The 27,448-nt window shown below is 37.0% G+C and overlaps 1 long non-coding RNA gene across 1 annotated transcript in view; it reads left to right on the forward strand.

The window, feature by feature from the left end:
* The first annotated feature begins 4,555 nt into the window (after positions 1-4,555).
* LOC148132770 (uncharacterized) overlaps positions 4,556-27,448 on the forward strand; it is a 35,252-nt gene continuing 12,359 nt past the window's right edge. Inside the window, exons 1-2 of the long non-coding RNA XR_015746906.1 lie at positions 4,556-4,689; positions 19,648-19,755. This is a non-coding gene — a long non-coding RNA (uncharacterized LOC148132770). The remainder of the gene's footprint in view (positions 4,690-19,647; positions 19,756-27,448) is intronic.

The raw sequence follows: 27,448 nt of genomic DNA on the forward strand, positions 1-27,448 counted from the left end.
ACTTCAAAGAGCAGACTCAATGAACCACTAGGTCTTTTTCTGCCATCAGTTTTCTATGTTTCTATGATTTGCTGGACTGGAGTTAATTGAAAAATTGAGATTTCTTTTAAAGATATATAAGTTGTCTGTTTTTTTCTATTTCTTTGTTTTTTGTTAGTATCTTTTTGTTTCTTTCTGTATATTAAATCAATAAAAATAAAAAAATAAAATGTGATAATATTTTAACACAGGTCTTAACCATTTTCTGCCATGGAGTCCTTTGAAAGCTCCCTTTAGCAGCTATCTAAGACCCTTCCTCAGAAAAATATATTTAAATGCATGAAATAAAATAGTGAAAATAAAGTTATATTTTTTGTGTGTGTTGCATTCTAGGTCATGGCTCTCTATTCATGAAGCCCAGGCTAAGAACCTCTACTTAATAATAAAGATGTAAGACATTTCTTTAGTAGGATATCTGAAAGATGGGATTTAATGCTCCATAACTGTCTTCTATGTTTGTTGCTCTATTATGGTGGGAAGAACGTTTATAAATTCAGTTGAGAAATCCACGAGCCTCAATATGATCTTTTAATTTAAAAATAGATAACTGAGTTTATTGTTTTATTACCATAACCGCAGCATTATTAATACTAAATTTAACCCACTTGTGTTAGGAGCAGTACAAAATACACCCACAGAAGACAGAGGTTTCCTGAAGTAAATGAACAAGAAAGGGCTTGTAGTCACAGCAAGGTCAGGGACCAAGGAAAAGGTCAATTTATGTCCTGAAAGCTCCCTTCAGTAGCAACATCTGAAACATACAAAGCTTCAAGACATAAGTTTGTTTTTTTTAAAAAATGAAAAAGAATTAGCAAAACATAATTATCCTTCATTTATTGTACATATTCCAATGCTGGAGTACTTCATGCATTTGCCTAAACTAGATGGACCTCCTTTTTTCTGGCCAGTCTCTCCTATATGTTGTCTACTAAGTGTGCCCTCCAGATTCTCGTATTGCTTGAGAAAGACTTGAGATGTGTCCAGGTGTAAAAAAGAAGTATTAGTTGGCTTAGAATAATATTCAAATTTGCGGAAGTACAAAGTAGAAGAAAGATCCAGGGAATAGTTACTGGCTGTTGAGGATTTAAAAAGCAGTAGCAGCATTATTTAAGGCAGAGAAAAAGCAGAATGGACCTCTCCAAAAAGGAAATGATAATTAGAATTCAAAATAACTTCATTTTACACTGTTGAAATCCTGCCACAGAACTTACAAGTTCCACTGATTCTGGTAGCTCATAATGTTAGTCCTTTACCAAAGCTCAGTGTGTAGTGAGTCAGCAGACTCACTAATTATTTGTCTTTGCATGTTTAACTGGTTTTAGTTTTCCTTCTTTCTTTGCTGTTTGCCCAGAGGTGGTATTCAGCAGGTTCTGACTGGTATTGCTTCCTTAATTGAGCCCCTGGTGAGAAAATCAGAGGTGGTATTCAGCAGGTTCTGACTGGTTCTAGAGAACCGGTAGTGGAAATTTTGAATAGTTCAGAGAACCGGCAAATGCCTCCTCTGACTGGCCCCGCCTCCTCTATTCTCTCCATCCTGCGTCCCAGCTGATCTGCTGTGTCTTCTTTTGTTGCCTTGCACAGGAGAACGGAGCTGGAAAGCAGGTTAGTTGGGTGGGGAGGGAACGGGGTTTTGCAGTATCCTTCCCCTGGAGTGGGGTGGGAATGAGATTTTACAGTATCCTTCCCATGCCATGCCCACAGAACCCGTAGTAAACATTTTTGAATTCAACCACTGTGTTTGCCCTTCTGTCTCTCTTTAATACTTGTTCTCTTACAAAATTTCAATAGATAGGCAGACATGACAAAGCCAGTGGGACCTTGCTCAAAACACAAGGAATCTCTTCCTCCCCCCCCCCCTCTCTGTGTTGAGGCTCTCTTTCTATGACCTGCTGATGATCAGGTGGATACCATCAAAATGAGGAGATAAACCTTTGATTGTTCCAACAGCATTTATTTATTTAATTTATATGCGGCCCATCTCACTCTACAAAGCAACTCAGGATGGATTACATTTACAACAGCATGATTTTGTAAACAGGCATGTTCTGCATTGTTGAGAAAATATTGTCAAAACTGACTTTCTGCTCATTTCTCCAGCCTGAAAAATTCTCTGCAACAGTTTTCCATTATCTAGTGTCCTTCAGACAGTAACAAAGGTGCATGGCTTTTACATTTGTAAGGTGTCAAGCTGGGAATGTTGTCCTTGAAGTTGTGTTCAGCAACTTGATACCGCATTTTCCTTTTCCTATTTGAGATTTCCAATCTAGATAATTAATTCTGGAAGCCATGTGTTTAAGAAGCCACATTTCATAGAGTTATCTCATTTTTTCCTCAATTTGTCAATTAAAATCTTTATTTGAATGTGGCTGGTATAAGAAAATAACTATACGTATTGATCTAATGAATTGTATTCTAAACGGAAGCATTTCATCTTCATACAAACTTGCCATTTTCAGCCCATCAGCAGTCAAGGCTTAATATCCAGGAAAATGATAGGTTTTATTTAAATGAATTTGTCCTCCACCTAAGCTATAGTCATATTTTCCACTCACAGTGATTAATTGCACAGCTGTAAATGTTGCCATGTGCTTTAAATAAAACTGAGAGACAAGCTGATGTAATAATCTGCAAGGCTGATTCCCCCCCCACCCTCTTTTTAAATCTTCTGCTTTTTATTACACACATAGAGCAACTAAATAAAGCTATGTGCTTTTATACAGTATTTCCTGGCTGAAATTCTTTCATAGTCATCATAAAAAGCATCATGCATGTTTGTATACAATTTAGGTGCTTGTTTGGAAGTCAATTGAGTTTATTGAAAAGCTTCCTCCTGAATAAATACATATAGGACTGCATTACAAGTGATGCTATAACTTGGTGGAATCAAAACCAAAATATATTATTTATTTGCTATCAAGGCCAGCCTTTTCTTACGGTGAGACAAATACTACACTATTTTTCTGTCTATAATCTGCATGTGTGTGTCACAAAAACTTACTTCTGCTCTATTCATCAAGTGCCAGTCTTCCTCATACTCCTTGTTTCTTTCTTCATCAAATTGTGTAAGTTTAATAGCATAAGATCAGTGGTGGGATTCAAATTTTTTTACTACTGGTTCTGTGGGCGTGGCTTGGTGGGCATGGCATGGCTTGGTGGGTGTGGCTTGGTGGGTGTGGCAGGGGAAGGATACTATAAAATCTCCATTCCCTCCCCACTCCAGGGGGAAGGTTACCACCGGTTCTCCAAACTACTCAAAATTTCTGCTACCAGTTCTCCAGAACTGGCCAAAACCTGCTGAATACCACCTCTGCATAAGATGCTACCTGAAATGATACTGACTTGTACACTGCTTTTGTTGTGTAATATAGCCATTATTTCTTCCAGCAGTCTTAATAACTATTTATTTAAACCAAAACCTACTATTATGTTTGTATAGTATGTGTTTTATATATTATACTATCATATATTATTTTATTCATTAATCAAAAGGTCCTTGATGCTCTTGGAGCCTTGTATTCTTGAAGACATTTCATTACCCAAACTAGGTAACATTAATGCTACTGAGTGGGGTTTACTTTCAATTTCTCCTTTGCTACTGAGTGGGGTTTACTTTCAATTTCTACCTTAATTCCAACATTTATCTTAGCTTGAAATATTTCAAACTTTTGAGGCCCAATATAGTATCATAAAAAGTATAAAAACAGTAATAGCAACAAAAAGAAATACTATAAATCAAGATAGCAGATAGTGCCCTAATATGTTATTTATTTTCTTCAAGTCATTGTATGAGGGAATGACCTTGAGAGATAGGAGGGAAAGCCACAGGCTACAGTGGTCAGTTGAGAAGCAGCTGGGACCCCAGAAAGAATGGGGGTGGCAAACATCCCCTCTTCCCTAATTTCTTAGATTGTAAAGGCGAGAGGGGAGACATGTACTTTCAGGCCTGCAAGATTCTGTTAATATAACCTTATAGTAAAGTAGATCTAGTACTTTTGCGTATGCTTCTTTTTTGAATTATCTTGTCGGACTGACATACAATGTAACAGGTACATCTGAAGAGTACATCTCTTCCTTCTTTGCCTTTACAGCCCAAGAAACTAGTGAGGATCCTTTCTGTAACATTTGAAACAGCTCATTCCTTCTGCAAACCCAGCTACTTTTTATCTGACCACTGTGTAGCCTACAACTCTTTCCCCTGTCTCCCAAGGCCATTCCCACATACTACTGTAACTGCCAGCATAGTTAATTTTTCTTCTTGTGTAGTTTCCCCAAAATGCCATATCGGACAATTGCTATTAGATGTTATCATGATGATTCTAATTCTCAAAATGATTTATCCCTTATATTGGAACATGACAATGGAAGCATGCATTAACACGATAAAAAAATGCCACACTTAACAGTGAAGCACATAACAAATAGGAAGGTGATTTTGGGCAGGTTATAAAAATGCTTTTGAAAACAGAGGCAGTGTAAAAAGTACTCCCCACCCCATGAAATGGTAGGGCTGGAAGTTGAAACGTTGGAGGGTCAAAAAAGGAAAAAATGATAAAAATGAAATAAATTCTTCAGAAATAACTCCTGGCTTGGTAGGAGAAATATAGGCCTAGGGAAATCAGGCCTCCCTCCTTTTGAGGTCATTCTCACAAGGTATGAATGGAATATTTTCTTTTTTAAAAAGGTAAATTAATCCCTTTAAACTTTTAGTAGTAAAATCTCTTTAAACTTTCAAATCAAGTAATTATGAAGAAAATAAAAGTATAGAGATGTTCACATCATGGACAGTACTTTACAAGAACTTTCGGTATAAAAATATGCAGGAAAACTATATTAGAAAATAGAAAATTTTGGCCGACCATAGTATGATTATGATCTATTTACGTTCTGTTAATTTGAATAGTTAAAGTTTGGATGTTTTAATGTTTTACATTTTTGCTTTTATGATGTAACCTACTCAAGGTTGACTGACAGGGAGATAGGCATCATATACATTTATGAGATTGTTACAATTCAGCTGAACTTGTTCTCAATTTCTTATGAATATCTGATGCCTCAAGATAAAGTCCCCTACTTACTTTCAAGTACTATTTTCTCCTTTTGTTCCCAGTTTCATTTACCGTATTTAAAGTATTTATTTCAAGAATGGTGCTTTCATTCTATCATATAATGGCAAATATTAAAGTCTTATGCTAGCATTCAAAACATGATGTAATGCTGTTTACTTAATGCCCCAGATTAAATCAACAATGAAATAGTTAAATAAACAGAAAATAGTTAAATAAACATTCAAACAATGCCATGCTTTGAATAAAATGATTTAAAAGAACAAAAGAAATCAGATTCAACGTATATTGTAGATGTGTGACTTAAGGTCAGGTACTTAAAACCTGAAGGGGTAAAGGCATGCTATTAGGTTTATGGTCTTGTTCAGCTCAGGAATTCAGTTTAAAGCAACTCTTACAGATGATATCAATGAAAGAAAGCCCACTATCTCTGGGAAAAAAAATCATTAATGTGCCCTTATTGTTATGTTGTTTTACCTATTATTTGACCAGAATATATTTTCCTATGTATTATGACAATTTATCCTTTCTGAAGTTTGAGATGAAAATAGAATAGAATATTGGCCAAATGTGATTGGACACACAAGGAATTTGTCTTTGGTGCATATACTCTCAGTGTACATAAGAAAAAATAAAATACATTCATCAAGATGATACAACACTTAGTGATAGTCATAGGTTACTAATAAGCATCAAATTATACTAGGAAACTAATAAAACAATATAAATTGTAAAGATACAAGGAACACAATTACAGTCATGTGGGAAGAGATAAGTAATAGGAAGATGAGAAGAATAGTAATACCGTTTTACTACGTAGTTTGACAGTGTTGTGAGAATTAGTTGTCTAGCAGAGTGATAGCATTTGGGAAAAAACTGTCCTTGTGTCTAGTTGTTCTGGTGTGCAGTGCTTTATTTTGAGGGTGGAAGTTGAAACAAATTATGTACCTTCAAGAAGAGTGCTACTATATTAATATATACTATATTTGAAGAGTGATACTATATTGTATGTCTTCTATCCCAATTAGTCTTTGAAGGTTTAACATGCCCAGTTCCATCAATTGCTCTTCATAGAAATTCAATTACAATTACTTAATCATCCTTGTTGCCTTTCTATTCAACCACTTCAAGTTTTTTAAAAATTGTGATGCAATACTAATATAGATGCAAATACAGAATAGAGTGGAAATCTTACTTCTTTGTTATTCTGTAGTTTTGTGAATTTCCACCCTGCTCACAAAGGATGACTTCAAGGATGAAAACTGAATAATCCCATTGTCCTGTTCTAGGATCCATTAGATTGTCATTGAAAGGCAGTTAGTTCTATTTGTATTTTTTACAAAAAAATCATCTATTGAAAAGCAGCAGCAGCAGCAACAACAAAATCTTGTGGCGCCTTAAAGTCTAATGACGGTTATCATTTAAGAGATGTAGATCACACATTTTTTTTTTTGTTTTATTTTGAAGCACTTATTTGTGGAATACAGTTAGAGGTTCACAGCCTAAGGAAGGCAAAACCTAAGGAAATCCTAAAATCTTCCAGACCTCATTTAAATTATTGGCCTATTGTCTGTGTCTTCCTCATCCACACTGTTACTTCAAAGTCTTCATTCCTCCTTTCCCTTTATCTAGGCAGAAAGCAAAAAGTTGATTTATCTGTCTGCCTTCACAAAGGCAGTAGTTGTAGTCATTCTGGTATCATTCAGAGCTGGCCAAACTGGTTCTTTCTCTTAAAAGTTAGCTATTTAGTGGCATCCCTAAGGATCATTCACATCAATGACAAATCCATTACTATATATAGTAATTAATCCTTTGTGTACTTTTACTGCAAAGCAAGGAGGCAAATACTTGTGTAATTTTGTATTTGAAGACATTACTTGATTAATCTTCATTCTATCAATCATTTGTGTGTGTATGTGTGTGTGTGCATGCACACATACACACATGCGCACTCACTCACACACATGCATTAATTCAACCACAAAATATATTACTGTTAATGATATTGTCTGGAATTTGAATGTTATTGTCTTAAAAACTCACAGTTCTTCTGTATGGACAAATTTGACTTTCAATATTCTTTTTTTCATTTTTTTAAAGAAATGTCAAAAGTTGCCTGTGCTGCAATCCCACCAGAACAGTTTTTGAAAGCAAAGTTGAAAAGGCAGCACAGCTATTGGCATGATACAGCTATTTCAAGGACTTTCAAATGAAACTTTTAAATCATGTCCTTGTTTTGCAATCTTATCCAAAGAATAGAAGGAACTACAGTTGTGAGAAAAGAGCTCTGGGAAGCAGAAGTATATTAGAAAAGCCATAGAGTGGACACTCTAATATAGTATTCTATTCCCATAGTGGTCAACTATCTGCTCTTGGGATGCCCATAAACAGGACAGGAACTCAATAAAACCCTATCAATTGTGTACTCCGGTAACTACTATGGAAGACCTGCTGCCTGTGATCCTGGGGGCATAGGCATCCATGGAGGGAGAACAAGTGACAAAACATCCTCTATGAGATAAACTCTGCACCCTATGTACTTGTGTGAAACGTCATGATGCAGGCTTAGAAGGGCAGAAACACAGGTCAGATTGATGGAGTGCTTGTAATGAGTTTCTGAGTAGAGATGATATTTTATTGCAGTGCAAGTTAATTGACTTTAATATGCAGCAAAGTAAGTTATATGAGAGAAACTGGATAATGCATTTCCTGCAGACAATTCTATACATGTGCCATACGCTATAAGCTCAGAGACTCTTTATATTCTTTGCTAGTTTCCTAAAAGTTTTCTAGGAAGAAGAAAACTGATATTTTCTATTTTCCTTGGGATTTTTTGGTACTGATTTTACCTTCCCTGATGAAAAATTTGGAAGAACTCAGAAATCAGTACATTTTTTGTTTTGTACACTGTTTTGTAAACTGTACGTTTTAAGAACACATTTCTCTTGAAACACTACACTTACACAACAATTCTTAAAGGTTTCTTTGTAATCTACTGAGGGCTTTTCTCTACTATTGATTAGTACTGTCTAACCTTCCCTGAATTGGCAGAAAACTACATGGCAAAAATTTGCAGTGCCCTTTTTTGAAGTTTGTCCTATCTCTCTGTTCCTAGAAGTATGGCCAGTCCCTTGACTTTCTTCCAACTTAATGAGTGACAAAACTTAACTGATTTTACAACAGATTTAAGGTGCCCTTGGATAGAGTTGGGATAAGAAGAGAAATACTACTTTAATCCCAGTGCAATTAAAGACAAACCTGTCTCACGCATTGGCTAGGAAACAAACATTACTAAAAGCCAGTATAGGTTTGTTGAAAACAGATCATCATACTTTATTGCCTTTTTAAAAATAAAGTGGATGAGATAAATGCTGTGGACATATTATACTTGGACTTCACTAAGGCATTTGACAAAGTAAGACCACAAACTATTTCTTGGTAAGATGGAACAGGATGGATAATGCCATCACCAGATGGATTCACAATTGGCTGACCAGTTGTACTCAGTGGGTAGTCCTTAGTATAACTACATCAATATGGAGGGAAGTATGTGGTGGAGTCCCTCAAAGGTGGGTCTTAGTTTAAGTATTTTTCAACAATTTAATAAATAATCTAGATGAGCAAATAGGAAAGGAACTTATCAAATTTGCAGATGACACCAAGCTGGAATGACAGCCAAATTTAGAAGTTAGGCTCAAGATCCAGAAATATATTGACAGATTTGAGCATTGGGCACTATCCAATAAGATGTCTATGGAGATTCTCAGTCACCCATGTCATGGTTGTCCGAAAGATGCTTTTTTTCAAGAGGCAACTGGACTTTCTGGTTTTTCTTTGAAGATGTTTCACTTCTCATTGAAGAAGCTTCTTCAGCTAAACATCTTCAAAGAAAAACCAGAAAATCGAGTTCCCTCTTGAAAAAAATCATCTTTGGGATATCCAACAAAATACAATTCAGTAATGAAAAAAGTAAGGTGCTGCACTTAGGCAGGAAAAACCAAATACATAGATATAGAATGGGTGGTACCTGACTCAAGATTAATAACTATGAGAGGGATCTAGTGGTCCTAGTGGACCAGCACTTGTGCTGCAGCTGCCAAAAAAGTCAGTGCAGTCGTAGGTTACATCACCAGAGGGATAATATGAAGGCAAAGAGAAGTAATAATACTGCTTTACACCACACTTGAAATACTCTGTCCATGTCCAATTCTGATCACCATGATACAAAAAAAAAAAGATGTTGAGATGTTGGAAAGTATGTAGAGCAACAAAGATGATAAAGTGCCTGGAGGCTAAATCATATGACAAATGGTAGAGGGAGCTATTGAAGAGAAGAGTTGGCTGTCTTCCCGAACTCGAGAAACTGTCACAAAGAAGAGAGGATTGACTTGTTTTCTAGGCCATCAGATAGTAGGACAAGAAGTTATGGTTAGAAGTCCATCAAAGAGAGATTCAATGTGGAAGAATCAACAGTGAAAGCAATTCATCAATAGAATAGCTTGCCTCCAGAGTTGTGGGTGTTTTATCACTGGAGGTTTTCAAAGTGGACTGGACAACCATTTGACTGGGAAGTTATAAGACTTGCCTTGGGCAGGAGGTAGGACTAGAAAACTTCCGAAGTTCCTTCCAGCCCTATGAAATCAACAAACTAGAGATATACTTGAAAACAGATACATTCTATTGCTGTGGCATGTTTGTACTGTGATTAAGTGCCAGGGGTGAAATAGAATACTTCATTGGCCAAGTGTGATTGGACACACAAGGAATTTGTCTTGGTGTAAATACTCTCAGTATACATAAAGAAAAGGTACATTCGTTAAGAATCAATCATAACATACAACACTTAATGATAGTCATAGGGTACAATCAACAATCAAATCATACTAGGAAACAGTCAAGTGGGAGGGGATGGGTGATAAGGAGTGGTGAGAAGATTAACAGTAATAGTAGTGTACACTTTGTAAATAGTTGAACAGTGTTGAGGGAATTATTTGTTTAGCAGAGTGATGGCTTTCGGGAAAAACTGTTCTTGTGTCTAGTTGTTCTGGTGTGCAGTGCTCTATAGCATCGTTTTGAGGGAAGGAGTTGAAACAGTTTAAACAGTAATACCCAATAATTGTGTAGAATACTATCAGAATCAAAGAAAATTAAGAATATATGACTATATATGGACCATATCAGGGCAGCTGCAGAAAACCTGAAACATTGTAGTGTTTCAGACAACTGGAAAAAATGGATAAGAAATGATGTAGAGTATGTGCTTATGATAAACTTGGGTTTTTCTAAGACTCTGAATTCATGATTTCTTCAGAGGCTAATATGCATTCATTCATTTAACTACAAAGCATACTTAAACCAGCTCAGCTGCATTTAGAACCCATTGTTCATTCTGTTAAATGAAACCCTAGATATCAGTCATAAAAGATTTGTGCTAAGACTGCCATTGGGCACTGTTGGCTATGAAGAAATGCTTCCACTGGTTGAGGATGTACAATATATTCTGTATGGCATCCACAACATAGTCTTTCCTCTACTGTTTTGCTATTTTTAAACAGAACAATTGCTTCCCCACCCTACATTTCTTAGGAAAACCCCTCCTATATATTTATTCCTGTGTATGTTTGTGCTTTCCCTTCAGGGTGCTGCGAGAGTGGTGGGTTTGTAACAGATCTTATGCTGCGTCACCTGTAAAGTCATGGAATCAATTATTAACCAATCCATCATCCTCCATTTAGAGACAAACAACCTACTCTCAATAAACAATTTGGTTTCAGAAAAAAACTATCCTGTAATCTGCAACTCTTACACTGCAAAAACATATGGACGACACAACTCGACCAGGGCAAAGCAATAGACGCAATCTACATAGACTTCTGCAAAGCCTTCGATTCAGTGGTACACGACAAACTACTCCTAAAAATAAAATCTTATGGTATCTCTGGACAACTGAATAACTGGATAGAAGCATTCCTGTCAAACAGACAACAAATGGTCAAAATTGGGAGCGCCCTATCAATTCCAGTACCTGTCAATAGTGGTGTTCCCCAAGGCAGTGTTCTAGGACCAACTCTCTTCATAATCTACATAAACGACCTTTGTGATCATATCAAGAGCAATTGCGTTCTCTTCGCTGATGATGTAAAGCTGTTCAATACCACAGACAATACTACTACCCTTCAAAAAGATCTAGACTATGTATCTGAATGGTCTAACATATGGCAACTCAAATCTCAACAAATAAATGCTCTGTCTTACATATTGGTAAAAAAAATCAGAAAATAAAATACAAGCTGAATAGTCAAGATCTTGTTGATGACCCAAGCTCTGTAAAGGACCTGGGAATACTCACCTCTAATGATCTAAGTGCTAGAGCTCACTGCAACTACATAGCCAAAAAGGCATTAAGAGTTGTTAACCTAATCCTACGTTGCTTTTTCTCTGGTAATATCTCACTACTAACCAGAGCATACAAAACATTTGCTAGACCAATACTCGAATACAGTTCATCAGTCTGGAATCCTTATCACGTATGTGATATTAACACAATTGAGAAAGTCCAGAAGTATTTCACAAGAAGAGTTCTCCACTCTTCTACCGTTATAGAATACCTTACGCCACCAGACTCGAAATTCTAAAACTAGAAAACCTCGAATTACGCCATCTTCGGTCCGACTTAAGCATGGTATATAAAATCATACATTGCAATGTCCTACCTGTCAATGAATACTTCAGCTTTAACCATAACAACACAAGAGCACACAATAGATACAAACTCAAAGTAAACCGCACCAAACTTGATTGCAGGAAATCGACTTCAGCAATAGAGTGGTCAATGTCTGGAATACTCTACCCGACTCGGTAGTCTCTTCCCCAAACCCCAAAACTTTAACCTTAGACTGTCTACTATTGACCTCACCCCTTTCCTAAGAGGTCTGTAGGGGGCGTGCATAAGCGCACCAACGTGCCTACCGTCCCTGTCCTATTGTTTCTCTTATTCTTTTATTTTTCTTATATGTACCCATTTCATGTATTCACAACTATGTATACACTTGTAATTATTATCTTGTAAACAATTGACAAATCAAATAAATAAATAAAATAAATAAAATCTTTGAGGTGTACACTGCCAGCGTACACTGCCCTGTCTCTTTACAGGTACAAGGGACAAGGACAGGTACAACTCTGCAGAGAAACAAGGTTTTGCTAATTTCTATAATGGGCTTCCTCTCAGAGGAGAGTTTTTGCCAACCCAAACAGACCTAGTAGGTCTAATTTTAGAGCTGCCAACCTTGACAGTGTTCTCAAACTATTGTACTTGACTACAGCAGTCGCTTTTGTAAATATGATGAGTTCTAGGACAGTCTTGCAAAGAAACCAACCAAATAAGACAAAAACCCATAACCCAACCACACATCACATCAAAGTTAAATTCAGAGGTTTTAACTTTTCCTACAAATAATAGTATCATTTGAAAACTTCATTTGTTTACATTGTTTTCTAAATGATGACAAAAAGGAAAAAAAGAAAACAGAAGGATAATTATGATAAAAAACATTGTCAAAGGATAGTAGGATGGCAATCTGTTGCAAAACAAGCATTAATATCAAACATAATGTCACTTCTAAAGATAGCCCTATAAACTGCTGGGTAGCTCTAGCCCAGTGTTTTCTTTGAATTTCTTTGGAATGGGGCACTCTATCCAGAAAGAACAACCCAGATGTATGATTACCCTTGGAGACCAGAGGTGCTGAGGGTGAGATTTCTAAAAAATATATTTGTGATTGGTTAAGCCACCATGGTAGCCATTTTGTGATTGTGCCTATAACCTCTCAATTCATGTTTAGCACAGAATGCCAACTGATCAGAAATCTTACCACCCTCTCTAGTTCCCCAGAATGATTTTTACCACCTCAGCTTAACTTTGTTGCTGTGTTTTTCTCTGGATAGGTGGGCATACTTTCATAAGTCACATTTTTTTTTGAATTTTCTAAATATCTACATCAAATTTAAGATTGTCTTTCCAAAAAAGCTCTTAAAATATTTGTTTATACAATTTCTACCCTCTATTTTTGTTGATAAAATCAATCCCAAGGAGAGGATGCAATTCATTTTCAAACAGGAAACAACCTTCAAATTTACATTAATTTGTTTTTTTTTAAAATCCCATTAAAATATATATTGAAAGCCATGAGCAACTTCATGGAATAGCAGGAGCTTCCGCTTCAAATAATGCTTTTGCTGGACAATTGTTATGCACATTTCTGAATATGTCAGTTCTGTTTCAACATCTGAATGAAATCTTTAGCAGACAAGTAATTTAACTCCAGAGGTATACTAAAGAAAGAAATGATGAGAAGATTTTATTATGCTCTATATACTAGGACAGCTACTGTCAAAATCTTTATGCATTTCAGAAAGAGAACATTTTAGTGATTATTGCATTTTTTTCTGATTCAATATATAAGCCATTTGCAAAATAGCAATATATAGTATTTAACAGTGAGACAAAATACCAGTTTACTTGCCCATGTGAAACATTGCATGGCACTTCACAATGCTATTAAGCCACATATCTTCTTCACACCTCTGAGCTGCTGTCTCATATAGAATAGAAGGGAGCAGCAATTTGCTAAAAGGAGCTCTCCCAGATTAAACCCCTAAGGCAAGGCCGGCAAACCTCATTTTGAATGTTTGATCTTCAAATGCAAAGAAAATAGTTCAAACAACCTCCTGGTCTACAATACACAGACATCTGGAAATCTCATGGGTTGTTTGAATAAAGGTGAGAATTCAAAAAAAAATGATACTCTCTTTCTTATACCTGTCAGTATGGTTTGATGCACTGAGATTTCTTTTCCGTAAAAGATTCTGGTTATTTCACCCCCGCCCCCATTTATTCTACTTTCTTGTTTTATATTATGTTTGGATTTGTTTTTATATCATTTAGAATTGTTCCTAGTTAGATGGCTAATAAATGTGATTTATGAACAAACAAATATTTTCCAAGAATTTTAGGAGTAATTTTGTTGTATGGATCAATTTGATTACACTAAATGAACATATGTTTGGAAATGCTTGCTATGAACTTCATGAAATTTATTCAGCTTAAATTTAAATAGCTACCTAGGCTATCTATTTAAAATGACTAGCACATAAGTATTCTAAATAGACAATCAAATCAATCAATAATAAGGTCCAAATAGCTTAGATAACCCACAAAACAGCATCTAGAATTAGAACATAAAATAACAGGATTGGAAGGGACTTTGGAAGTCTTCCAGTCCAATCTACTGCTCAATCTCATATACCATTTTTGATAAATGGTTGTCCAATCTCTTTTTGAAAACCTCCAGTGATGGACCACCACAACTTCTGGAGGCAAGCCATTCCACTGATTAATTGTTGCCACTGTCAGGAAATTTCTCTTTAATTCCAGGTTGCGTCTGTCTTTATTAATTATCCTGTTACTTCTCCTGCCCTTGGATGCTTTGGGGGCTAGGTTGATCTCCACTTCTCTGTGACAGTCCATCAAAATATTAGAAGACTGCTGTCGTGTCACCCCCTAGTCCTTCTCTCTGTTAGACTAGACATACCTAGTTCCTACAACTGTTCATCGTAAAGTTTAACCTCCAGATTCCTTATTATTTTTGTTGCTATTCTCTGCACTTTTTCTGAAGTCTCAACACCTTTTTTATATTGTGGTCACCAGAACTGGATACAGTATTCCAAGTGTAGTTGTACCAATGCAGTATAAAGTGATACTATCACTTCACATGATTTTTATATTATCCCTCTGTTGATACAGCCTAGGATTGCATTGGCTTTTTGGGAAGCTGCAGCACATTTTTGGCTCACACTCCACAGGACACTTAGATCCCTCTAGGTGAAATATTTGAAAGGGAGTTTGAGACACAATGCATTCTGAAATCTGGAATGTTCATGCAAAACAACAACAACAAAAAAAAACACAATGTTATTTGGATGACAATACAAAACTCTGAAAATGCTAATGAGTTGAGTTCCAAAAAGCTATTAAGAACCATCCAATGGCTTCTAATGAGGATCTGGTGTTTTTGTTCACACTGGCCAACCAGTGTGGTGCATATAAGGGCAATAAACGTATCTTGTTTATAACTAGCTCCCTAATAACTAGTGAATACAACAATAAAACAGGCCTTTCTCTAGCAATCAGCTGTACATACTTCAAATTACCAGTGCCTTTGAACATCTGCTTATTTCTAAAAGTGATTGAAAATCTACTGCTTAAAATACATTAGCTCAACACACATTGTCATAATGTAAAGTCTTGGTAAACTGTGATATATAACATCTTAGTGAAGGAGAGAAATAGAAGGAAGTGTTAGATCTAGTTTACTGTCCTTAGCCATAGGGGTAAAAAAATGGACATTCCATATGTGAAGCATTGACTATCAGTTTCTAGAGTCAATGCTAAATGGTTATTGCCATGGCTCCCCAAGGAGAGGAGGCAGATAACAAATAATCAGAGTTGGAAGGGACCTTATAAGTCATCTAGTCCACCCCCCTGGCCAAGCGGGAGACCCTACACCATTTCTGACAAATGGCAGTCCAATCTCTTCTTGAAGGTCTCAAGTGATGGCGCTCCCACAACTTCCGAGGGCAAGCTGTTCTACTGGTTGATTGTTCTCACTGTCAGAAAGTTTCTCCTTATTTCCAGGTTAAATCTTTCCTTGTTCAACTTCCATCCATTATTCCTTGTCTGGCCTACAGGCGCTTTAGAAAATAGCTTGACCCCTTCCTCCCTGTGGCAGCCCCTCAAATATTGGAAGACCGCTATCATGTCTCCCCTGGTCCTTCTCTTTACTAGACTAGCCAAGCCCAGTTCCTGTAACCGTTCATTGTATGTTTTAGCCTCCAGTCCCCTAATCATCCTGGTTGCTCTTCTCTGTACTTTTTCTAGAGTCTCAACATTTTTTTTATAATGGGGTGACCAAAACTGGATGCAGTACTCTAGGTGTGGTCTTACCAAGGCTTTAAAGAGTGGTATCAGTATCTCCCTTGATATCCCTTTGTTAATACAACTTCGGATTGCATTAGCTTTTTTGGCTGCTGCTGCACACTGCTGGATGCTTTCTACTTGAACAGTAGCCTGTTAGAAGCTTAACTAAAATCTTCAAGATCCTAAGAAAAAAGAACAGAGACATCAGGAATCTGCTAAAAACCACTATAACATCACATCCAAATGACATGAATAATGCAATAATACATAGTATATAATTAATGTTATCAGTATGATGGTATGATAGGCATAATTATCTCTTTCCTCCAGTGGATCTCCTGAGTAGGGGGCTGAAAGGTGGCTATCAACATTAAGCATTCAATGTGCCTAAACTAGCCATAACAGCTCTACCTCTCCATCCATCCAACCATCCATCCATCCTTCCTTCCATCCATCCATCCATCCATCCATCCATCCATCCATCCATCCATCCATCCATCCATCTATCTATCTATCTATCTATCTATCTATCTATCTATCTATCTATCTATCTATCTATCTATCTATCTCATGTACCTATAATCTTTTAGCATGTTACCTTGGCCTACAGTTTGTTTGGCCTCTGGAAAAATTGGGCTGAATACAGTGGAAACATCCAGTGCTGGCTTATTGCTTACTATCTTTAGCCTTCAATGATGGAGGAGGAAAGAAGTAATATGAGACAATAGTGGGAGAGAGAGTGCAAGAGAAACTCATTCATATTAAAACACTAGAAAAGGTGGCACTTATTTTCCTAACTTTAAAAAATAATTAAATTTTTTTGGGCTTAGACAACTTAGAACTATGCCGCCTTTGGTCTGACCTAAGTGTAGTACATAAAATTATCTGCTACAATGTCCTACCTGTCAATGACTACTTCAGCTTCAACCACCACACTAGCACACAATAGACACAAGCTTAAGGTAAACCGCTCCAAACTCAATTGCAGAAAAAACGACTTCAGCAACAGAGTTGTCAATGCCTGGAATGCACTACCTGACTCTGTGGTCTTTCCCCTAAACCCCCAAAACTTTAACCTTAGACTGTCTACTGTTGACCTCACCCCTTTCCTAAGAGGTCTGTAAGGGGCGTGCATAAGTGCACCAACATGCCTACCATCCCTGTCCTAATGTCCCCTGTTATTCGTACCCATTTCATGTAGTCATAATCATGTTTCCAATTATCTAAAACAGGCTTGACAAAATAAATAAATAAAATCAATAAATACTTAGAGGTGAAAGAAAAGGTTTCAGCCAAGGAGATAGGGGAAAAAAGGAAGCAGTCCAATTGTATCATAGGGAAGAAAAAGTATGACGATAATTTTGGGAAAAAAATATCTATTTTTTTTTCTCCTCACTCGGTCTGTCTTATCATTCTCAGCACATCTCCCATCAGTTTGGCTGTCTGTTATTCATACAAATAAGGAACGAAGATAGTAATTGGTGCTAAAGGCCAGGCTGAAAAGACCAAACAGCAAAGAGATTAGGTCATGCTGCAGTACAGCTCCCAGGGTGAAGCTGATATTTCAGAAAAAACAGGCAAGGTTAATTAGAGTACAGCTGAATAACTGGAATCCTTTCCCCCCCTCCTTTTTTGTGCTTTTGCTGAGGTAATGGGACTTCTTCACCGTCTGCAACCTGAGAGACCTTGAATAGCAGTTCTGGAAATGATAGAAGAGGTCCTAATTATTCCCTCCCTACCATTACTACTCCCACCAGACTGGAAGGCAGTTGTTCTCCCAGTTATCCTCTCTTCAGGTTTCAGTGGAAATACTTAGCAAGCATTCAGATATTTGCTGAAGCCAAGTTTACTGGCATTTGTCTTTAACATTTGATTTAACTATTTGATCATTAAAATGTTGAACTCACTGAAACTTGGCAGAAGTCTGAAAGATGCCAAGAGCAGTATTTCAAATAGATCTGCTTTTGAGAACTGCCAGGCTTTTGCATGTATTAGTTTATTGTATTTAGTTACTATTATAGGCAGGGTTGGGATTCAAATTTCTTAACAACTGATTCTGTGGGTGTGGCCTAATTTGTGGGTGTGGTTTGGTGGTCATGTGACTGGGTGGACATGGCTTGCTGACTGGGCATGGCTTGGTGGTCACATGATCAGCTGGGCATGACCAACTCAACATCACTTCTTTGCCCTAATGACTTTTTTAAGTATAAAAAAAAGATATACTGAAACAAAAGGTAGTTTATTATTTCATGTCTTTAATGCTTAAATAATAAAAAAGATACGCAAAACTAGATTTTGTTACAATGTTTTAAAATATTAATCAAAAACTATTACATAACAAAACTTTACAAAAAACAATAAAACTGTTATTTAAAGTACTGCCAAATTGCTTTTTTATTGGTATCCTCAGTTACAGTTTTCTTTTGTTTGACACGAGTATCATCAGCTGTTTGATGTGCCCGTAACCATTTTTTTTACTATAGGAACAGGGCCCCATTCTTGCAGAAGTAAGCCAATTAGATTGATAGTCAGCAGGTGTTCTGACCCAAGCCTTGTTCAAAGCAAACAAACACCAAACGAAGATAAAAGCAAAACCTTTTTAATGTTTCTCTGTGAATTCCATTTATTCACAGTAAAACGCTATTAAAAACCAATTGTCCCAGATAAGAACAAGCCATGCCAAGGTTGTGCAAGGCTTCCAAGAACACTAGATTAAATTGCAAGGAAATAATCAAAACCAAAAGTCTCCAAACACAAACCAGGATAGTCCGAACTTCCACAAGACTTGAAGTGCAAGAACTTCTTTGCTTCCTGCAAAGAATCCCACCTCTGAGGGCTGGCTTTTATCCCTTAAGGATAAGCCTTACTCCCGAGTTGCCTGTGCTGCTGCAGCTGCTCTTTCCTTTGAGCAGCCCTGCGCGCATGCGCACTGAGCACAGGGTCCTCAGGGTCCTCTGCATCACTGCTGCCAGTCTCCACAAGCTCCGAAGGCAGCACCCCAAGAGATATTTCAGTTAGGACATCAATCATCAAGGCCAAAACAGTGAGAAAAAAGGTGTTTTCAAGGTCGGCAGTCATACCAGAGTATTTTTTATTTGAACAAAAAAACTGATGTAACACTGGATAAACATGCCACCCAGCTAGGGTTGACCTTAAACTACAGGCAGCCCATCTTGATCTAAAAACTCTACCAATCTTTATAATTTCAATCTCAAGTTGTTCGGAAATTTTCTTGAGGTCAATTGGGTTCTTATTGGATTGATGGAAAATAGAATATATTTTATCAATAAAGATTTGAAAATGATTTACTTGCTTTATTTCCCTAATAGAATCATCTGAAACAAGTTGCAGACAATGATTTAAGCAGTGCCATATTATAATGTTTAGAAACTCTTTGGCTATCCTAGTGCTTACCCCAGATTTTCTCCCAAGCATAACACTGGTACCATCAGAGCGAAATCCAATTAAATGTTTCTCTAGATAGTTCTTATTAAACCCAACTTTATTCAAGCTTTCCATAACTGAACAACATATTGTCTCTGCATTTTGTTTTTCCAATTCTACTAGTTCAAGGAAAATTGTTGGTGAGAAAACTGGTTCCTCAACTTTTAAGTACAGTATAAGAACTGGTTTGGAAGATATCGTTGAGGCTTCATCAAAGATCAAACAGATTTTGTGAGTTTTTTCAATAATTTTGCTAAATAAATGTTTCCTAATGTCTTTTGCAGTGAAATCTACTGTTGCAACTGCAATTTTATGTGAATGCAACCTAAACCATTTTTAATTTGCAATTCAATCAGATCTTGTATATATGAAAATGGTCTGTACATTTGTGCCAGATTGTACACTGTAGTAAACACTCTACATGTACTACGCAACATTTGTCAGTCTTCTTATCCAGTCCTTTGCTTATTACATCCTGCTCACGTTGCTTCAACTTCTCTGTGCAAATGTTGTGAGTTTTAGATGAGAAATGCTCCTTCAATTTTTTTTTTTCTAAGAGAACCTTGCTGCACTTCTTTATTTTTTCCTGATAGCTCGATTTGGAACTTTTCCCATTCCTTTGCTGCATGAACACTTTTTTCTTTTGTCAAAACCTCAAATCTTCTGCAATATGTGCAACCTAACTTTTTCTGGGAGACTTCCAGTCCATTATATTTCTCCCTAAAATTGTTGTACTGCTGCAATGTTTAGCAGTCAGGAAGATTCCTTTCAATATCCGACTCAGTTCTTTCAGTACTTAATGAGGTGCTGTTGCTTTCCCCAGGTTGCAGTGTAGATGATGTGCTGTTGCTTTGCCCAGACTGCTTTGCCCAGACTCCAACAGTTGTGGTTGTGAGTCTTTTGGATCTCCTTTTGTTTTCTTACTGAAGAAAGCAGCCAAACTCATTTGGCTTTTCATCCTGGTAATATACTGCAAAAAAAACCCCAACAATGTAGTGATTTGGACTCGATTGTTGTTGTAAGTTGAGTGGTGAAGGCAGTGGCAAGTGAAGAAAGCGGGCGAGGAGCAGAGATCAGTAATATTCAGTTACGTTTAAGAGTCTCTGACACTGTAGGTAGTTAGTGTTTAAAAGATGTTATGGAAGAGGAACAAGTTTCACCAGACAAGACTGAGACGGAACTGAAAGTGGATTTGAAAATGACAGTCTATAAAAAAGATGCTGCACTGTGTATATAAAAGAATGGCTGATATTTTCATAATTACAATTCATTCATTGAAAAAGAAACACTTAAAATGGAAATACAATTAACAAACCAAGGGAATTTGTTATTTTGTGCCAGTAGTGGCACAAAATTCGTTCCTAGCCAAGACTACTTACCTGGACCAACAGCCCTTAACGGAATACTTTCTCTATAGCACAGAGAGAGAAGCCAGGGGAAGCCATGTTTGGTCACCTAATCTTTTTAGACTTTGCATCTTACAAGTGTACTGAAGTTTTTTACTGCCTTATGCAGATATATATAGTACAAAAAAAAAAAGATATAGTACAAAAAAAGATGTACAAAATCATCTAAGAAGTTAGATTAAGAATGAAATTCATGGGCACATTCACAGAGCAATACTGAATTCTTTTTCTGAAATGTATTCCTCACTTTAAAAAACTGGAATATATGAATTAGGTTTAGTATTGGGCTCTGCTTGTACTCAATAGCTATTCAAGAGTATGTAGTGTCAAGGTTAGAAAAAATGGTAAAGCCACATATAGATTTAAATTTTAAAACCAAAAATATTTTTGTTGATACCCACATAAATAAAGGGAATACAATACATATGTAATTTTACACGTTAACAGCGGCTAGAATTATGTTTGCACAACAGTGGAAAAACAAACAGATCCCTATAGATTTGTGATAGCGAACCTATGACATGCCACAGGTGGCAAGTAGAGCCATTTGTCTGGGCACGCAAGTCCCAACCAAAATTACCTGTACTGCGCATGCGTGCGCCTCCCAACTGATTTTTGGCCCATTTGAGGCCATTTTCGCCTTCCCAGAGGCTCAAGGGAAGCCTCTGCAGCCTTGAGAGGCTGAAAAACGGGCCTTCCAGAAATACTGGAAGTGCCTGTTTTCAGCCTCCAGAGGGGCTCTGGAGCCCGGGGGAGGCTGTTTTTACCCTCCCAGAGGCTTGAGGAAACCCTTTGCAGCCTTGGGAGGCCAAAAACGGGCCTTCCGGAAATACCAGAAGTGCCGAAACAGGCCCATTTTCAGCCTCCCAAGGTTCCCAAGGCTTCCTTTGAGCCTCCAGAAGGGTGAAAATAGCCTCCCCTGGGCTCCAGAGGCCCTCCTGAGGCTGAAAATGGGCACTTCCGATATTTCCTAATAGGAAAAAGCAAAGGAGAAACAAACAGAAGTATCAACATGTAACAATAATCATAAAATAATTTTTATTTATGTATTTATTTATTTTTTTAGTACTGTTTTATTTTTATGAATAAGTATTTTATTGTCAGGCAGGGCATATATCATTGAGGAAAAAACAAAGGAAAAACAGAAGTATCAATATATAACAACAGTAGTGTAACAATTTTTTAAAAAATGTTCAAATTTCTTTGTATTGGCTTATTTATAATTCTGTTAATTATATCAACATGTTTATAATTATCAACCCTCTTTGTATATAATTCATACATAGCAATGACCATTCTTCACCTAATTTCTACGTCTTATCTCTATCCATTTCTTATAGGAAAAAGCAAAGGAAAAACATAAGTGTCAACATGTAACAATAACAGTGGTGTAACAATTTTTTTTCCATTTATGTATTTATTTATATTTTCAGTATCTGTTCTGTTTTAATGATTAATAAAAACAAAACCTATACTAAAATTTATTAAAAATTATTTAAGATGCCACCGTGACGATGTGAGTTTGACAATCCTGGTTTAAGACAGGTTTGGGAGGGCAATCTGTGTGCCTGCTTGATCTATTGCATTTCTTTTGTTGGGTGAAGCATTTCCTTTTTCATGACAATGCATAAGTGGAAATTTTATCTCCCTCTCATAGCATTTTACTGCAAAAATTATATTTACTGAAAGTTTAAGAAAGCACAGGCTTTGATACAATAAAGATATAATTTCATATGGAGCATATGCTATATGTAGATCACATCATTATTTTCTCCTCTGGAAAAAAAAACTTGTGACTGGTCCAAGATTGTCCAGTCATCTCCATGACCAAATAGAAATTGGGATCCAGATGCCTCTGTCCTAGACTGTCGCCAAACCATAACACCTTTCAGTATATATAGATGTCAATGAATTTCCTCTTGTTGATCCTTAGACCTGTCCAGGGATATACAGAAACAGAAAAGGGAGAGGATATTAGGTAGGTGAACACTTCCTTGTTTTTGATTAGCTTGGTCCATAATTTATCATTTGTCATTCCCTGAAAAGAGTGTGTGTGTAAATCTCTTCCCCCCCCTCTCTCTCCCAAGTTGGGAAGAAACCAGTTGGGTTTTACAACCCAATAACATCAAATGTAATTTAGATCACACTCAATGTGATTTAGGGCATTCAGGAAGTTTTGCCTAGATCAGTGGCCCTCTCTGGCTCATTTACTGTTTGATAAGGGAGATGGGCAACAGGAAAAGCAGTTGAATTAGTGATTTTCAATAGCTTCTGAAGAGCTACTATTGCAGCTTACCACAAGACCATAATGTGGTGCTAAGCGGGATATGCTCTGGAAAATCAGAATGCTGATCCCACCTGGAATCAAAATTAAAAATAAATAAATAGGGAAGGCAGGTATCAGTGGTAGGCTTTAATAGAACCTTCATTCACTAGCAGCTACCGGAAGTCACTTCTTTCTATTTTTTTTCTATTTTCTTTTCTTGCTTTTGCTTTTTGCTTTTTCTTTAATTTCTTTCTGTATCTTTTTTCTCTCTTTCTACTACTTTGTGTTAACTTTTATCTATTTTGTGCGTGTGTGTACACATATACAGAACAAAATCCATTTTCTAAGTAATGGTCAGGTTTGCTGGTTGTCTTGTGGCATGAAAGAACAGAACTAATCTTTTCCTGCATATAGGTAAAAATTGGGTCTTGCAATCAGCCAGGGTTTCTTTCATAGTACTAGGACTACCACATTCGAATGTAAAAACTCTGGATTACCATTAGATGGCAGCAAAGAGTTAAGACTTTTGGTACCCCTTTTTTCAAATTTTTCAAATCTGAAAAAAAAAGGGCATCTTTAAGAATAGCAGAAATTGCTGACCTTGTGGGAGGTTAGAATAATTTTCAAAATACACACATGGTTTCTATGTCAGATCAGCTTCACAAAGCTGCAGGCTATAATAAATGAATCTTAATAGGTTACAGGGATCTTTGCAAATTTGTAGGATTTGATTTGTATAGTTTGAGGTTGGAAACCTGTCAGCGATAACATGAAATTATTATTTGTATGCTAGCAATAATAAAAATGTACATGAGAAGATGAACTTCAAACACACACATTGCATGGAATCAGGTGTGGCTAAGAATATTTCCCTCCCTTTGAAGCAAAGCAAGTCCCCTGACCCCTATTTTGATGCTAAAAGAACTGAAAAAGACCTGTGGCAAAATAAGGCACTTCCTTGTTATTTAGTGAACTTTTGAAGTTATAACAGCACTGAAAAAGTAACCCACAGCCCATAGGTCAATCGGTTTATGTATCCAATAAAGAAGTTCTTTGAGGAAGATCCCAGTCTCAAGAGTTCTGATTTGTTTGGGTTTGTAAGTCGGAACCTTAACAGTAACTTTATGACCTTCCTAGCACTTATAACCACCACAGTGTCTCGTAGTCATATGATCAAGATTTGGGAACTGCAGGCATTTATGACTATTGCAACAATCTGTGATCATGTGATCATCATTGGCACATTTCACAGCCAGCTTTCAATGGAATCAATGAAAAAGCCAGCAGTAAAAATCACAAGTTGAAGTCACATGATGTCTCACTTAATGACAATATCATGTAGCAACAGCGTTGCTGGTCTCAATTGTGATTGGGCTACCTGTAATCTCTTCTTAATTTCCAAGAAAGTTATTTGATGCTTTCTTGGACTTCATAGGCACTCTTGGGAAATAGAAAAGAATGATGACTGTAGCCTAGTTGGTAAACTTATCCAGCAAAAGGCATGTCTGGAGTTCTTTGTGCTTTCTGAGCTTGGTTGTTTGTTTGTGGGTGATTAATTACCTGATTAGGTAAAATCATCAGTGTGAGTGAAAGTGGGGTTTGTTCCCTATTTATATACAGTAGCTTGCTCTGCCATTGTTGATGGTTGTGTGGTTTTATCCTTGGTAGTTTCTTGATTAGACTATTGTTTTCTCTTAATTGTTTCTCTGGTGTTAATCCCTGCATATTGGGGTGTTGGCTGCTGATGAGGATGTTTTGGTCTTTTATTGCTTTTTTAAAATTTTAACTGAATCTTTTGAATGATGTGGATATGTGGACCTATACTTTTGGTTTATGTGTCGGAGTTGCTATAACTTTGTCAAAATGGAAAACACTCACATTCATTAGAAAACATTCACTCCACAATTCAACCCTGAACATATTCTCTTATATTAGAAAAGACAGCAATGAATTGTGGGCTGCAAAAGTTTGGATGACTATATGATGTAGAAGAGATGCAGCATTTTCCCCATCTCCTAGGTACTGTCCAGTTGTCCCAATTTTGTGGGCTAATTCTGGTAGACCAAATTCTAGGGGATGAAAGTAGGTGAAATTGAGCAATTTTATTTGTTATCAGTGTTATGCCACTGGCAATCTTACCACACCTTTAGCAGTGTTATGGCAAAGTAATGTTCATATGGGATATCTCAAAATATAAACGGGCCTTAATTAAACTAAAGCAAAACAGAAAGAAACTTCTAGGAAAAAAGAATGAAAGGTAGATTCAGAGTTCATGTTAATCCAAATTATGCCATCCACATGCATGTCTTATTGACTAGACAACTACAGTAGTCTTGTCTGCACAACTATACTATGCTTCCAAGCACTTCGATGTGAATCATCTGTCAGTAGACAACTTGGGATCTGTGAAGGATGGATGGCTTGGTGAGAATCTTTGGCTGAATATCAGACATGTGTGAATTGGAGACATTAAACACATCCAGCTGTGATGCCGTCCTTACAGTGCAGTCGTTTGTAATATTCTCAGAGTGTACAGTACACTTTGTGCAGTTTAGTAAACTCCAGCCTTTCCAAAGTTTGGGTTCAGATGCCATGTGCTTTGATTTGGAAACTTAAGCCTCCCATATGGCTTGGCTTTCAGCAGACATTACTCCTTATATTTCTCTAATTTTGGACACTTATTTCTTTCAGCTTTACATAAATATCTTCTGCTACAGGTTAAAACCAAACAGAAGGAGGACATCAGAAGAAAAAGAGCAGCAGCAGAAGAAATAATATATTTTAGGGCTTGTTGTACTGTTTCCCTCCATACTTAAGGATCAGTTGCCTGTTTTTTTTTTTCAATGGGCAAAGGTTTTTGTTGGGCAATAAGCTGGGGAAATTTTTAACAATATGCCTTCAAAAGTGAATGCATATACAGTGTGTGCTTATGAATGGCACTTTTTAAAGCCTCACTTTGTTCCTTACTTCAGCAGAACCCAATCTTTTTGGCGTCAGGGACTTGGGTTCGTGGAAGACAGTTTTTCCATGAACTGAGGGGGACGGGTGATGGTTTCAGTTTCTCTTGCTTACCCACAGTTCAGCTCCAGCTGTGTGACCCAGTTCCTAACAGTCCACAGACCATACTGGCCTTACTTAAATATTTAAGTTTGGACATCAAAGTGAAAATTTGCAACTGTCACCTGCTTGGATGTATAAATTATATCAGAAGGTGAACAAAACCGGCAGTCTGATGCTGAAATCTATGTAAATAAATGCTATTGGAAGTGAACGTGCCATTGCCTTCACCTAAGTCTTGCTTAATGCCATGGGACACCTAGAATGTATGGATAACTCTTTCTCTCAAGCTAGACAATTGATACACAAGGGTGGGGGGCAGACGTTTCCAGTGCAGATTACTTTAGTCAGAGGCGGTATTCAGCAGGTTGTGTCATGCCCCTGGTGGAGACTGACTCTGAGGGAGAGGAGGAACAGCTGACAGGGAGTGGAAGTGTGGCTAAAGAGGCTAGCATGTACCAATGGACTTTACAAGGATTCTCCTTCACAATTTCCCTTACAGGGTGTAGGGAAATTTCAGACTGGGTAGGTAGTACCATAGTGTGTGAAGTGTGAAGAAGAATCCTTTTTTATTTATTTATGTATTTATTCCCCTCTGGTTGCCTGTGGGCAGGATCTCATAAAACTCCTAGCTTTATCATTCCTGCTCATTGAAACCCAGTAATTGGAAGAATAGAGTCATAGTTTAGATAGAACCATAGTTTTCACCCAGTTTTGGTCAGGTATTCATAATACAATGAGAAAAATGACTGAAGGTGCTAGATAGCGCTGTTTTTTACTGCATGGATGAGATCACATTTGAAATACTGCATCCAATATTGGTCAACATGATACAAAACAATGCTGAGACTCTAGAAAGAATACAGAGAAGAGCAACAAAGATGATAAAGGGCTGAAAGCTAAACTATACAATGAAAGGTTGAGACACTTAGCTACTCTAATGAAGAGTTTAGGAGTGACATAATAGCAGTCTCCCAGTTCTTGAGGGGAAAGCTGACTACTCATGTAAAAACAATAACCGTTTAATAGAATGTTTGTCTTGCTATGCTAATTAAGAACTATAATAGGACAAGGATCTATTTTAACTATTCAAGACAAAATACATACAACAACCCTTTTTGATCCTCTTCTTTTATGTACAGTCTATATTTGGGTTGGCTGGTCACAAGTTAGGCATGACTTCATGCTTGCATAC

Source organism: Notechis scutatus, chromosome 1 (genome assembly GCF_049901735.1).
Source record: "Notechis scutatus isolate UNSWTSFEM ecotype Mainland chromosome 1, rNotScu1.2, whole genome shotgun sequence".
In the NCBI taxonomy this organism is placed as follows: Eukaryota; Metazoa; Chordata; class Lepidosauria; order Squamata; family Elapidae; genus Notechis; species Notechis scutatus.